The sequence below is a fragment of the Stenella coeruleoalba genome, assembly GCF_951394435.1.
Source record: "Stenella coeruleoalba genome assembly, chromosome: 4".
In the NCBI taxonomy this organism is placed as follows: Eukaryota; Metazoa; Chordata; class Mammalia; order Artiodactyla; family Delphinidae; genus Stenella; species Stenella coeruleoalba.
The window spans coordinates 36,903,175-36,919,282 of record NC_137149.1 but is presented as its reverse complement, the minus strand read 5'-3'; positions in this window follow the sequence as shown (position 1 = coordinate 36,919,282).

The following is a 16,108-nucleotide window of genomic DNA, read 5'->3' as shown; positions in this document are numbered from 1 at the left end:
ACCAGTTCTGCCCTGGTCCAAGCCACCATCGGCCCCTGCGTGGTCACCTGCAGTCAGCCCCTACTGTGTCTCCTGGCTTCCATTCTTTCCTCCCTCTCTCCTCACAGCAGCCCAAGAGCTCAGTGTTACTCCCCACAAAAGGCCTCCCTGACCACCCTGTGGTTATAATAACAGCACCCGATACTTCCTGGGGACAGCACAGTCTCCCAGCTGCTTCACAAGCTCCTCATTTAACCCACCAGACACCTTAATGACAGTATGTGTGGCTGTCATCCTATATTTCAAATGAGGAAACTCACATGGCACAGAGAGGTTAAATAATTTGCTTGAGGCCACGCAGACGGTCTGCTTTTAAGGCCGTGCTCCTCCCCAGGGAGACATACCCAGCCCAGGTCCCTCCCACCCTGGCTCTCATCACATCACTCCAGTTTCGCCTGCCTGCGCCCAGCACTACCTACATACGTCTCACCCGGATGACGTCTGCCTCCCAAAGCCTGCAGCCTCGTGAGAGGGGGACCCTGGCTCTCTGGTCACCGGCACCAGACACGCAGTAGCTGCTCCACGAGGGTATATTAACGTGAATCCATTTTGTTCTCAGCAAACAGTGGGTGGGAAACCATTTGGGAAACCACACGGGCCCCATACGGGTCTGAGATTAGCCAAAGCGTTCTCCTCTCTGGGAAGGAATCCGCTCCTGCCCGTGCCACGTGGAGCGATCCCAGCACTGGGACTTGGTGTTTTCTCTTGTCACTTCTCACCGCGGGGAGGGTAGGAGGGAGACGTGTACTGTCGCAGATCAGAGCGTGGAATTGGCATCAACCCCGACTCTGCCTCTTGCTAATGGTGGGACGTGGCCAGAGACCCTTCCCCTGGGAGTCAGGGTTCATCCAAGGTCGGGGGTTACAGGGAACGTGGGCTGTGGCAGCACCTCCAAGAATCCATCTAAGCCCGAGCAGGTGTGAAAGCGCTGGGCACTCAGGCGGGCTCGCTGGCTGCTGCCGCACGGCTTAGAGCAGCGTCGAGGCCTCACATGGGGCTGAGAACTTTGCGTGAGTCGTCACATTTCATTATAGGAACCGTCTCCTGCAGAGGTCATGGCCGTCCCCACTTTCTCTGTGAGGAGGATCTGACATTCTTGAACTGGACCAGTCATAAGCATCGCAAACCACAAAGGAGTTCTGTTTGATAGCTTTGTTTGTGGAACATCACGAGGAGATTTAAATCCAGTATAAAGTGTACATGCAGATTCCCGATTTCCGTCTCCAGAGGACAGGGGAGATGTTTCAGTCATCTGGGGACTTCTGTGCCTGGGAATTGAAGGTGCTGGGTGGATGATGATTGGAAGCAAAGCATTCCCTTCAGAGGAGAGCTTTCACTAAAGCCTAATAGAAATGTCTCACCTCTTATTGGGCTCTTGGACCATGAAATGGACAGTGTTATAGGGAGGACTGGATTGACCTACCTTCCCTTCCCCATAATCCCCTGACCTCAGTTTCCCCATCCACAAAAGAGGAGCAAAAGTCTCTAACTCTGGGTGCACTTGTGAGGATGAACTAGTTAGAGGGTGAAAGATGCTTCGTCTGTCTGTCCCAGGTGCAGAGCTGGGGTACCATGAATGTTGGTCTGATCCCTACTCCGATGTTGACTCCTTGCTTGGAAACAGGAGGGCTGGGCCGGCAACAGGGGTTTCAGCACGGAGATGGAGAGGCAAGTCCTTTATATGTCTGTGCATGACAGTCCTGGGAGGAGGGCAGAATTAATCCTTCAGGTGGGGACCCTCAGATGTCCCCAAGACAAAGAACGTCAGGAATTTGGGCGGGGGTGGTTGGCACCAGAGGACCACCGTTTTCAAAGCAATTCCCAATCTCTTAGCCCAGGAGTCTTACAGACCCTTAAAGACCTTACTCCTCACGCTCAGGGACCTGAAAGGTCATCTAGAGTGGCCGATTTCTCTCATTTTTACACACGAGGAAACCAAGGCCCAAACAGGGTGAGTGGTTTGCCTGAGGCCTGGAATTCCCAGAGGCCTCCGCCTGTCGTGGGAGGGAGTGATAAATCAACTCCCCTGTGGATTTGTCTTGGAGTCTTCTGCTAATCCCTCGTGTCACGGCTTAAATGTCACTTCTCAGGGAGGTCACTGCCAACCTCTCTGCGGGGGACCCTTCTATGAGCCAAGCAGCCTGCTCCGTGAAGCCTCACACATTTTTCTGGAAGCTTCTCCATTCACATCTGCTTCGCTGGTAGAACATCAGCCTCCTCTGTTTTTCTGCTCATCTCTGGTCCTGAGGGCCTGGAACAGTGGTGCCGAGCAAGCGAATGTGTGAATCTCTTTCCAAAGCATAGATCCAGCAGTGGGAGTTGGACCAAGTAGGTTCTTTAGTGCTGTGTTTAGTACAAAGCCCTCCTTTGATGTGTGCTCCTTGTCTCATCACATTACGTCCTCTTGGATTCCAGTGGACACACCCAGCTCCCTCACAGCCCTCTGAGAGCTGGACCTTGTCCACCTCACCTGTTTCTCCTGCAACTTCTGCCATGGTTCCCTGCGCACAGTAGGTGCTCATGGAGCTGCGGGTGCAAAGTGGTAGAGTGTGCAGGGGGCCTAGGTTTAAATCCAGTGCTGCCACGTAAGAGGTCTCCACGTAAGAGGTGTGTGGTTCGGCCTCCACAGGCTCCAGCTTCCTTGTCTGCAAAATGGGGAACACATCCCTGAGGAATGTGGGTGGATTAAACGAGGTAACGTTATGACAGGGCTTAGCAGAGTGAATGGCACATAGTAGGTGCTCTGGTGCACGAGTCCTCCAAGTGCCCTATTTGGTATCTGGTCTTTAAACATCCCCCCCCCCGCACACATCCCCTCAGGCTTCGTCCTTCCACGATGACCCCCCAGGCTCTGCACCTTCCACCCCACCTGCAAATCGCTTTCTCTCCTCCAAAAGAACAGTCACGTCATCTGCCAGCAGCCTCTTCACGCTGGGACCTCTGCCCACAGGGCCTTCCTCGCTCTCCAAGCCACTCTCAAGTATCACCTCCACTAGGAAACTCTACCCAGCCACCCTCACAAGGGGATCCAGTCACCCCTCCAGTGGATCTGGTCACCCTATAGGTAGATCTGACCATGTCCCCAGGTGGACCTGGTTCCCCCACAGATAAATCTGACCACCTCCACAACTCTGACTACCCCCATAAGTAGATCTGGTCACTCCCACAGCTGGATCTGAGCACTTCCTCCCTCATCTGCTCCCCACCAACCTGTGCATACTTTTGTCTGCGTGTCTGTCAGTCCCCCCCACCGTGTCTGCCTGGTCCCTGTGTCTCTAGGACTCAGCACAGGTCGGGCACACCCAGGGGCCTTGGGCAGCCTTTCGAAGATCTGAAAGACTGAGAGACAAGCCCCAGGAGTGGGTGCCCCTTCGATACGCCCCGTTGATCAAATAATTTCAATCAAAAGCAGTGACGCGTCCTGGCTCCCCGGTTTGCCCACTTAGCTTTCCCTCCCCGAACCCAACAGAAATCCCCACCGCGTCACAATGAAGAATCAAGCCTTTAGCAAGCTGCTGGGCTGCCTAAGAGTAAAGCAGCATAATTATATCTTAATAGTTGTTTTGCAGCATAGGATTTTAATTACTGAATGTGTGATAACGGCTCCTTAAATGCCCATGCTCTTTAAAAAACCTAATTTATAATTTAAAAAGCTGACACTTCTCCAAGCGCTTTATTTTATCTTGTCGAGAGTAATGGAAGAATAAGTTATTGAAAACCTTTATTTTTCATTAGCCTTAAATTCAACGACAATTAATGTGCCCAATTTGATTATAAACTGCACAAATTAAACAATAAAGAGCTGTCTAATGAGAAATTAATTATGAGGAAGGGAAGGGGAGCGGGACAGGATAAAAGCAATAACTTATAGCCCGTGGCAGGATGTGTCAGGTTTTAAAGGAGATGAAGGGCCCTCTCCTCAATGTGTGTCTTTGCTGATACGACCCATCACAGATCAGTTGATCCAGAAACCATAACAGGCTAGTAATTGAAACTGCCAAAATCAATAGTGCTGACAGCCTTAATTAAATTAAATATGGCTGTGATGGGCTCCCGGTGCCCAGCGGCAGCCGGCCACTTGACCCTCCGGCTGAGCACGCCTGATCGAGTGGCGTGATGGATCTGACCCCAGGGGACAGTTGGGGACCGGACTCCCGAAGAAAGTGGCTCTGGGAGGATTGGGGCCGGCGGCTGCCCCGCCCCCTGCTGCCCGGCTGGGCCTGGGAGGGAGGATGGGAGACCGGGATACATTCCCCCTGTCGGAAGTTGGGAGGTCTGGGTCCTAGTGGGGCAGAGAACCCTCCTGAGTTAGAGGAGGTGGGAGCAGAAGAGGAAAATTAGAATCACTGGTGAATCCCTCTTTGACAAAGTGTTGGCATTTCCCACCCTTTCCCGAGAGGCGTTTTATGGCCCAGAAGGAGAGACTAATCAGACAGGCCTGGGTTCAAATCCCAGGTCTGCCACTTAGGATTCCAGGGACCCAGGCCAAGTGACCTGACCGTGCCAAGCCTCGCTCTCCTCTTCTGTCAAAAGGGCGCATGTGCTCAGAGAGTTTTAAGCGATGGCTGCGTAAAATGCACAACACTGACGGGATGCTGAGCCCAGCAGGGGGTAAGCACGTGCGCTCAAGGTGCCCTCTGGTTTTGCAGTGAATGAGCGGAAGCCCAAGAGGTAACATAAGCCGTTCAGATCACACAGACTCGGAATCAGAACCTCTGACTCGGACCCAGGGCTCTTTCCTTATTATAGTGGTGCCGCCCAAGAACTAAACGTGTGAAGTGTTTGGCAAGTGCTTCTTTTCCATGTGGAATCCTGACCCGTGAGAAAAGTATAGGGACTGTCAGCTTCGTTTTACAGAAGAGAAAACTGAGTTTCAGACTGGCTAGGAAAATTGTCTAACTTCACACAGTCAGTGAGCGCCGGAGCAAGGGCTAGAACCTTGCCAGCCAGGTAGAACGGGACCCCAAGATTGAAGCACACGACAGAGGGAGGAGCCTCCACCCCTGGGGTTCCTGGTGAGGCCCTGGTGGTCACCGGGCACTGCCAAGCTCCTAGAATCTGAACCCTTCCCTCTTCCCCCCAGCCCTGATGAAGGGGCCGACTTGCTAAGAAGAAATATAGAACCAACAGCAGCAAGTTCTGTTTTTGTGGCTGTTCTTATAATTCCTTTTCTGAAAAAAACACTATCAAGTTGATGATAATAAAAAAAAAACAACAACAACACAGAAAGATCTAGGACACACGCTCCCACACCTGTCACTACTATGAATTTGGGTTAAAGACGTTCGGTTCCTTGGATGCCTTGCAGGAAGGCACTACTGCACAGCGTAGCCGCAAGGACTGTGGATTTTTCCTCAAAAGCCCGGGGTGGGTTCCTACGCCACTCCATCACGCATCCGTGGTGTGATCTTGGATATGTGACTAAACCTCTCTGCTATCCTTCTCCACATCTGTGCATAGGGACAAGCGTGGATGCCCTTCCTTCCTCTCAGAACTGACATGTCACCGAAGCAGCAGTGCCCGGGAAAGAGCTTTGTAAACCAGACAGTCTGGTGCAACTACTATCTCCTGTGTTTATTATTCACTGGTGTTCCATTTGCCTTAGCTGTGGGTCGACTGAAGGAAAAAAACATACATGATCACTTTCTGAGATATTGTTCTTTCCTTACCAAAAAAAAAAAAAAAAAAAAAAATCAACGACTACAAAAATATCCTGGCTTCATAAACATTGGTTTTCACCGTAGGAAGCTGAACAAATAAGTATCTTCACAGTTTGCTCGGCTGTCGGCCGGCTTGAGCTGACTTCTTACACGACATGAAATAGACAGCTCGGGGAACCCAGTGTTTATGTCAGCGTTAACAAACTGTCCCTTCATTACCGGCCTGCCGGAGATCAGAGGCCCAGATTATTGAAGGAGACGCCTTTGAGATGCCCAAGGAGTTGCTGTGACAACCCCCAGAGGGCGGGAGGTGGCGGGGGAGGCAGCCTGACTGTCGGTGGGGACAAGGCTCTGGGCTCTCCAGGCCAGAGTGGGGATAATCCCAGCCCAGGCTGCTGAGCGGAGGCCTCCCCGCACAGAGAGCCCCCTCTGCTCTCTGCTCCGCCAGCCCCATCCACGGAGGCCTTGGTGACCGTGGAATCTTGGAGAGCAGCTGGGAAGCCAACGGGCCATACAGCTCAAGGATGACCCTCTTCTTAAAGCTGGTGAAAGAGCGATGTGGGTAAAATTTCCCATCCATGGTGGCTGCCAGTTACTGTTCACGGTCATGGCTCCCGTGCAGTGCCAAGAACTCAAGATTGCTTGCATCAGAGCCGCCTGTGTTGAACCCTGGTCCAGCTGTGTGCCCTTGAGCAGTCACTCAACCTCTCTGAGTCTCGGGCTGACAAGTTCTACCTCGCAGGTTTTCTCCTGTCCCAGGCACCTCCCAGAGGTCAAGCGTGTGGGCTCTGGGGCCACAACACCAGGGTTTACACTTCAGGTCTGTCACTCTTGAGCTGCATGACCTTGGGCAAGTCACCCATCTTTGTGAGCCTCAGTTTCCTCATCTGAAAAATGGAGATAATGGTACCCAACTCAAATGCATTGATCTATGCAAAGCATGGATGCAGCTTGATAAGTATTTATTATTCAATACCCTCAGGACCACCAGATGAGGAGGGTCCTGGTGTCCCCAGCCTACACTCCGAGAGGAATCCAAGGCTCCCAGTGGTTGGATGCCCCTTCTGAGGGTTCATGGGACCACATCTCAAGCCTGGAATTTACATGCCAGCTTGTTTGAGTGCAAAGCTGGTGCTGGTTCCTCTGTGAACCACGGCGGCTGCTCTGGGGAATAATACATCACACACACACAAGCACACTCACACGCGCGTGTGCATGCGCCAGCATATATCATGAATTGCCAGTGAAATTATGGGTCCGCTGGGGAAAAATTACAACAGGGAAAAAAAGCCCTCACTGAATCAGAGCCCTTCACCTGTGCGCTACACTCACCAGCTTAGGGAGGGCCGGCCAGGCTGCGCTCGCCCTTCAGCTTCTCCAGGGCCCCGGGATGGTGGCAGCAGATGTGATTTGCTTTCCCGGTCAGAAGCTGTGCGAACTGTAGCAAAGAAATGCAAGGCAGATTACTTTGATCAGGTAGAGGGTTTTTACACCGAGCTTGGCTTCCAGAATTCATCCAAAAATCTCTCAAGTAACTAACTCATTCAGCACGTAGCGACTGGGTTCCTGCTCTGTGTGGCATTGAGTAAGTGCGGGGGATGCAGGTAGATAAAACGTGGTGCCTTCTCGGGGTACCAGGTGTGAAACGGAGCCTGAAATCAAGACTACAACGAGATATCACCTCACCCCCTTAGAATAGCTGCTATCAAAACCGTTAAACAAAAGAAAAGTAACAGGTATTGACGAGGATGTGGAAAATTAGAACCCTGTGCACTGCTGGTAGGAATGTAAAATGATGCAGCTGCTGTGGAAAACAGGATGGCTGTTCCTCACAAAATTAAACACAGAATTACCATATGATCCAGCAATTCCATCTCCTGGATATGCACCCAAAGAACTGAAAGTAGAGACTCAAGCAGATATTGTACTCCCATGTTCACAACTTATTCACAATAAGCAAAAAGTGGAAAACAACCTAAAATCCACCAGCAGATGAATGGATGAACAAAATGTGGTCCATCCATACAATGGGAACATGATTCAGCCTTAAAAAGGAAGGAAACTCTGACACATGCTACAACATGAATGAAACTTGAAGTCATTACGCTAAGTGAAATGAGCATGAATTTGTCAAAAAAGACAAATACTGCATGATTCCACTTACGTGCGACACCTAGAGTCAAATTCATAGACAGAAAGTAGAACGGTGCGTGCCAGGGGCTGGGGCAGGAGAAACAAGAAGACCTTTAATGGGGACAGAGTTACAGTTTGGGAAGATGAAGAAGTTCTGGAGATGGATGGTGGTGACAGTTACACAATACTGTGGATATACTTAATGCCACTGCGCCGTACACCTTAAAATGGCTAAAATGGAAAGGTTTATGTATATTTTACCCCAGTTAAAAAGAGAAATCTGGAGAGGAAATAAAAGATACAGAGGTTGGAAGGGCAAATTCTAAATATCAGGGGCTGGACAGAGGTCAACTCATCAGCCAATCAGAATTGATTAAGTGCCTACTGTGTGCCAAAGCAGGACAGCTGGGACAGTGGGGAAGGTGGAAGGCTTGCCTAGAGAAGGAGAAGGACCTGCCCTCCCCGTGGCGTTTCTCACAGCAGTGCACTTCTGCATCACCTGGGGTCTTGTTGGGATACTGTTTCTGGTTCAATCAGACTGGACTCTGGTTTCTCAACTGCACTTGTAACCAGCTCCCAGGTGATGCTGAAATGCTGCCGTTCCGCGAGGGTTCAGACACCGCCCCTGTGTGCCTGGTGCATCTCATCCAGGGGGCCCTGCAACGGAAAGGGTGGGAGAGAAGCTTGATGTCAGGCAGCCCAGCATTTGAATCACTGCTTCACTGCTTGTGTAAATCAGGGCTCTCCAGAGACACAGAACCAATCGGGAGACAGAAAGATATAGATATTTATAGCTACATCTATATCTATATATCTAGATCTATGTGTGCATCTATATCTATAAATCTATGTATCTATCATATGTATACTATATATATGTACGTATATTTTTATACATGCATATATATATATATATATATATATATATATATATATATATATATATGGAGAGAGAGAAAGAGAGGGAGAGAAAGATGGCTCAGGGAAGGTTTCTCGGATGCAGTCTTTTTTTTTTTTTTTTTTTTGCGATACGCGGGCCTCTCGCTGCTGTGGCCTCTCCCGCTGCGGAGCACAGGCTCCGGATGCGCAGGCTCAGCGGCCATGGCTCACGGGCCCAGCCACTCCGCAGCATGCGGGATCCTCCCGGACTGGGGCACGAACCCGCGTCCCCTGAACCAGCAGGCGGACTCCCAACCACTGCACCACCAGGGAAGCCCTTGAATACAGTCTTAAGGGCAGTTCCTTCCTCTTCTGCAAACCTCAGTCTTTGCTCCTCAGGCCTTCAACTGACTGAGTGAAGCCCACGCACACTGTGGCGTGTCATCTGCTTTACTCAAAGTCCATTGATTTTATTTTTAAACTCTTTTATACAATTCTTAAAGGTTACTTTCCATGAAAGTGATTACAAAATATTGGCTCTATTCCCCGTGTTGTACAATACATCCTTGAGCCGATCTTACAGCCAATAGTTTATACCTCTCACCCCACAGGTAACCACTAGTTTGTTCCCTATGTCTGTGAGTCTGCTTCTTTTTTGTTATATTCACTAGTTGGTTGTGTATTTCTTAGATTCCACTTACAAGCGAGATCATACAGTCTTTTTGTCTATAAAGTCCATTGATTCAAGTGTTAATCACACTGAAGAAATACCTTCACTGTACTCTCTAGGATGGCATTCAACCAAGCAGTTGGGCCCTGTAGCCTTGCCAAGGTGATGCCTGAAATTAGCCATCACACCACTCACTGGCTGACGGCTGAGCTGCTCTGGGCCTCAGCACCCACCTCTGTAACATGAGGATAACCAAGTTCACAGTGAGTGGGAGCCCTCAGCTTGGAAAGGAATTTAAAGTGCCGAGCATAATGCCTGGTACCCAAGACGTGAGAAGTAAGCATCCCATCCTCCCAGCGTCCTTAGAGGAGATGCAGCTTGGGCACCAGGTATCACGAGTGACTCTAAGTGTCTGCGCTCAGGGAGCCCAAGAAGATCTGGGACAGGGAGAACCAGGCCCAGGCTGACAAAGCAGGGCTCTTCCCTGGAGGGAGGGTGATGGCTGCATCAACTTCTGGAGACAGGGCTGCTGTAGGAAGAAGGAAACCAATCCCAGACACCAGAAAGAGGGGCTGCCCCTGGTGTGGCTGCCTTTCTCCACCTTAACTGTTGCCAAGGAATAAACTTGCAGTGTCAGGGCTGCAGACGTGCTGGTGAGGATGAGGCCAGAACCCCTTGTATTCAGACAGCCCTCTGATGCAAATCGGAGATGCAAATCAAGGGCCCTCTCTGCATTACTCTGCAAGGATTTCCACTCCCGGTCTCCCACCTGTGTTCCGTGGGCAGGGGACGTGGGTTTGTTGACCTTGCAATCCGGGACCTAGGCTCTTTGCATAGCCTACAGGCTCCCACGGTCTGGCCTGCGCCTCCCCTCTCCAGCTAGGTCTGCTTAGCACCTCTCGCCTATCTCAGATGAAAGTCCAAGTCACAATGAACCATTCGCAGTCTGCTCTGGGGTGAACATCGTCTCCCCTAAATTCATCTTTACCTGGCACCTGTGAAGGTGACCTTATTTGGAACTAGGATCTTTGCAGATGTGATTAAGATGAGGTCAGACTGGATTAGGGTGGACCCTAATCCAATATGACTGGTGTCCTTCTGAGAAGAGAAGAAACACAGACACAAGGGAGAAGGCAGTGTGAAGACAGACACAGGGGTTGCAGTGATGTGTCTACAAGCCAAGGACTGCAGGCAGCCACCAAAAGCTGGGAGGAAGTAAGGAAGGATCGTTCTCTGGATTCTTCAGAGGGGGCACAGCCCTGCTGACACCTTGACTTTGGACTTCCGGCCCCCGGAACTCTGAGAGGATAAGTCCCTGTTGTCTGAAGCCCCTCAAACAATGGTTCCCTGTTACAGCAGCCACAGGACACGAACACACAGTTCAGGGCAGCCCCCTGCCCACCCCATCACAGCACCACCCCCAGACGATCTTCTTCCAATGCTCAGCAAACATGCCCCCCGCCTCCGGCCCCCAGCCCCAAGTCCAAGTCCTTCTTTGCCAATACTGACTGCATCCCATTGTCACTGCCTGGACCCGCCTGTTGCCCCCAGACAAGTGTCTCCAGGGTGAAGGTCCCTTTGCATCATCCTTGCCTCTCGGCACTGCCTGGCACACAACAGGGGTCCCATAAATGAGTGTGGCCCCCTTCCCCCAGGACCCAGAGTCCGGAGGGCAGACCTCGGCACAGCACCTTTCTGGGGCCTGGGCTCAGCTCTGACGCTGTGACAAAGTGTTTATTTCTGGCCTCACCGACCTGGAGGTGTAAACATATACCTGGTCGAGACACCACCATTCCTATCTTGGACTTCAAAATAAACTCATCTCAGTAATTGATAGTCTCCACACATCACAGGCCCTTATTAAGCCTGGCAGGGCCTCTGAAGGGCAGGAAGGTCACCCAAGGGCCTGGAGAAGAGACCGCTGGCTCCCCCAGGCAGAGTTCCTTCACCCCCGCCCCCGCCCCAGTGAGGAAATCAGTGCCTCCTCCCCCTCTCCCCCCTCCTCCCCCTCCCTCTCTCTCCCAGGCTTTCCTGCCTTTGAAGGGACCACCGTTGTCCCCAGTCACTGCCTCCAGGAGCTTGGCAGTCCTTCCCTACACACTCCATTTCCACCGTACCCACATCCAGGCAGTCACCAAGCTTTGTCAGCTCTCCCTTCCCTGTATCTTTCAGACTTTACCACCCCTGCCTGCCCCAGCACGTCCCCACAGCCCTCCCTATGTTATGAAACAGCTCCCTAACTTGCTTTTGCTTCCTTTCTCTCTCCTGTTCCACCCTCTTCAGTGATCCACAGGCGTCTCTACCTAAGGAAGTCAGTCTGGGTGCCTCCCCCTGCCTGAGCCTTTCAATGGCTCCCCGTTGCCTCTGGGTTAAAGATCTAACTGCCCAGCCCCATCTACAAAGCCCTTTGGGATGTGGCTCCTGCCCCTATCTACCCCCTTAGCCATCTCCAAGTGCTGCCTTCATGGTCTATACTCCACTCCATCCAGAATGAGTCACGTTGCACACAATGCAGGTCAAAGCCCAGGCTTTTGAAAATGCTCTTCCCTCTGCCCTGAACTTTCCTAATCTGTTAAGCTCCAATTTAACCCTTCCAGGCCTGGGTCAGATGTCTGCTCTTTCTTAAGTCCACCTGATGTCAGGGTTATGTATCCCATCTGCAGCCTTCCTTCTCCCTAGGCGGAAGGAGGATTATGGGTCCAGAACTTGCTAGTAGAGAGCCCCTGTGGGCCAGACCCTCATGGGTAGGTAAACCTATTCTCACGGATGGGTCAGTCCATGTAAGACAGTTTCCTCTGGCAGGTGAGTGGGTGCGCATGTTGTAATGACAACAAGAAGTGGTTGGCCCCGAAAGCCTGGCCTGTCCCTGGCCCACTGTGGACATTCTCCCCCTCCTGGAAGGTGAGGAGTAAATGTCTGATTTATCTTTGCATCCCCAGGAGCTAGTCCATGCCTGGAAAAAACTGTGTCAACAAATGTTAACTGGATAAACAAGAGAAAGAATCAGCAATGTAAAGAGCAGACAAAAGACGAAAGAAAGCAATCAGGGAGGATGCAGGCAGGAAAAGCAAGGATAAAACACATACTCAGTTAATCTCACAGCGTCCTTCCAAGGGGCCCATTATGGTACCCATTTTATAGATGTGAAAACTGAGTTCCAAGGAAATCTAAGTGAACTGCCCCCAAATTACACATCTGTTTGCATCTGTGACACAAACCCATATCTCTCTTATTTTTTGAATTGTTTGTGGTCATTTTCATGAACGTGTGTCAAGCTGGGTTTCTCCTCTCCCTGCAATTCAGTTTTCCAGTGCCGCTTCTAATCTGCAAATACAGGTTTCTTTCTTCTTTATAAAAGTAGTGTGTGCTGATTTTAAAGAATTAGGAAACTAAAGAAAAGTATTATTTAAAGCAACAAATATAATTTCCATGAACCCCGTCACCCCAGGACAATCCCTCTTAAAATTGTTATGTTTTCTAGTCTTTTCTCTGTTTGTTGTATATGTGGTTAGAAGTAGCTTTCTAATGCCATTTAAAATCCTGATTTTTTTTTCACGTAATATTGGATCTAAAGCATTTCTCCATATCATTGGAAACTCTTAGTAAGCATCGCTTCTAAACTTTTTTATTAAGCACTTACTAAGCGTCAGGTACTGCCCTAGATCTGGATTTACATTCATAATATACTTTGTAAACACACCATAATTTTTCCAGCCTTTCTCCAATGGTTAGGCATTTAAGTGGTTTTGTTTTTCACTATTATAATAATTCTGCAATAAACTTCTATGAGTATAAATTTTTATCCACACTTGGATAACCAATGAAGTTTTAAAAGTTAGTTATTGCAATGGACTGAATTATGCTTCCCCCCAGATTGAAGTCCTAACCCTCAATGTGACTGTATTTGGAGATAGGGCTTTTAGGAGGTAATTAAGGTTAAATGAGTTCATGGGGTGGGGCCGTAATCCGATAGGGTTCATGGTCTTATAAGAAGAGAGTGAGAGGGATCTGCCTCTGTTTCTATGCCATGTGAGGGCACAGGGAGAGGGCAGCTATGTGCAAGCCAGGGAGAGGGTCCTCACCAGAACCTGACCATCCTGGAACCCTGAACTCGGGCTTCCAAACTCCAAAGAGGTGAGGAAACAAATGTCTGTTGTTTAAGGACCCCGGTGTGTGGTGTTTTGTTGTGGCAGCCTGACATGACTAAGACAAATATCATGTTCAAGATCTCCATTATGATGAAGTCTTCGTACGTGTTTAAATTTGTCAAAGCTTAATAAATCATACCCTTTAAATACGTATATCTTATTGTATTTGACTATACCTCAATAAAACTGTTTTAAGTAAATATCAGTGTTTAGATTGAAATGAACTATACTTCATCTTGTTAATCCTCTCTTTTTTGGAGATCCCTGCAGGATTCCACACACAGACATCCTCACTCACATCAATATCATTTACAGTTTGGGTCACTCATTACATCACAGAACGTGAAACCGAGTTCCCCAAAGTCTCCAGCACTCCCCAGCTGGGTGCACTTGGGCAAGACTCATCCCTCTCTGAGCCTCAGTTTCCTCATCTGTAAAGTGGGGATGCAACATCTTCCTCTTGGGTCACTATGAGCGGAGACCTGCTAGCCACCCTGGCAGAGAGCTTGGTACATGGCAAGTGCTTCAAACTGTTTTCAGCATTATTGCTGTGAGAAAATCACGAGCCCTCCTGTCAGCTGTCAAACTAAATACAGGCGGATCAAGCCTTCCACCTTCCCAGAACTGATGCTAGATCAGGCTCAGTGAAAACAGGCGAGCGTTCTCAAGCCATTGCATCAGATCACCCAGGAAGCTCCTTTAGAATGCAGATTTCTGGCTCCGGGTCAGGTCTACCAGACTAGACCCTCTAGGACTGGGCCCTGGCATAGGAATTGTACCACGCATCTGGAGAAATTCCGAAAGCTACTCCCTGGGCTCCGTCAATCACGTTAATGAGAATATCATCAGCTCTTGTTTGTGAGCATCTACCCAGATCCAGGCACAGTGCTGGGAGTGCAGGACAGTGTTCTCAATCCATCTGTGGCACACCACGTGAGATGGGGCTCATTGCGGCCCCATTTGACAGGAGAACAAAGTGAGGCTGAGACAGGTTGTCACTTGCTCAAAGTCATTCTGCAGAGCTGGGTTTTCAGTCTGGGTCTGTCTTATTTCAAAGGGCTGTGCTGTCACTCACTGCACCATCTGATGTATCCATTTATTCAGCAGACATTCATTAAGTACATATGAAGTGCCGGGTTTGGGTCTAGGCGCTGTGAACCAACAGTGAACAAACAGGCAAGATTTCTCCCTACATTGCAATAGTGGGAAATGGGCATTTTTAAAGTGTAGCAGTCAGGATAGGAAAGGTTATGCTGCAGTAACAAACAACACCTCAATCTCCATGCTTAACACAAGTTTCTTTCTTTCTCAGGCTGCACATCCACCATGGGTCACCAGGGGGCCGCTGCTCATCACTGGGAACAGACTGATGGAGTTACCTCCAAGACACTGCTAGTCACCATGCGTGGGAGGAAGGGTGTTCTGCAGGATCGCACAACAGCTATGAAATCTTTCACCAGAAATGACACAAGTTACTTCTGCTCACAGATCACTGGCTAAAACCAGTCACCAGTGGCCCCATCCACTGATGAGGGGCCAGGAAAGGCTGTGTGGGTACCTCCCATATGCCTGAGGGCAGGGAGAACAGGCCACTGACTACCATTAAAAATAAACTCCTGGCAAAGGAAGCTCATTTACAATCAGGATGACTGCTAGAAAGAAACAAAAACAGGGTTGTGGGGTAAAGAGAAGGGAGTGCAAAGGGCAGGAGGTTCTCTAAACAGGACACTCTGGGTAAGTGACATTTGAACTGTTGGAGGAATATTAACTTTAGGTTAAGGGAAGCGACTGCTTTGATAAACTTTTCTTTGTTTTGGTGAATAATCTGGATTTATCAGGTTCAAGTTGTTGAGAGACCCCCAAAAGATGTTAGCTCTATTCCTGGTTGTGTCAATTCTCCTGAGTAACCCTTGAAAAGCCACTGAACTTTTTGAACCTCAGTTTCCCCATCTGGGAAATGGGCACTGTGGGCCTGCTAAGAGGTCCTCAGTTGGCTGCCCCCAGGACGGATGGAGCCTGAAGAGCTGTTGTTGCTTTTAGTTAACGACATAAGCCAGCGTTTTTACATTGGGAAATTCCTAATAAAAGTTTGGGTCTCTAGCATCTCTTAAAATTGCAGTAGGGTGGGTAAGCCCCGGCCAGGACTCCCACGGCACCAGCTGCTGCGCTGTGTTGGCTTCCTCCTCTCCAGGGGACCAGAGCTGTGGTGGTCGGCATAGTCCCACCCTGCTGGGGTCAACCTGCCCCTGGGCCAAGTGCGTTTGCCATTCCTGGACCGGAGGGCCTCTGAGGTTCCCCTGTAGCATCAGCAATCTTGGGAGTCTGTATGTTTTCTCAGTTAGAGCTGGGGAAATCCTGTGTGTGTGTGTGTGTGTGCACGCACGCGCGTGAGTGTGCAACTGAGTTGTGTGTGTGACTACACGTGAGTGTGCATAAGCTTGTGGGTCTGTGTGTGTGAGTGTGTAGAAGAGCTCAGTATGTATGCAAGCGTATGAGTTGTGTGTGCGTGGATGTGAGTGTGTGTCCATGTCGAGTGAACATGCCAGTGTGCGTGTGTGTGTGTTTTAGGAAGGAGGGCA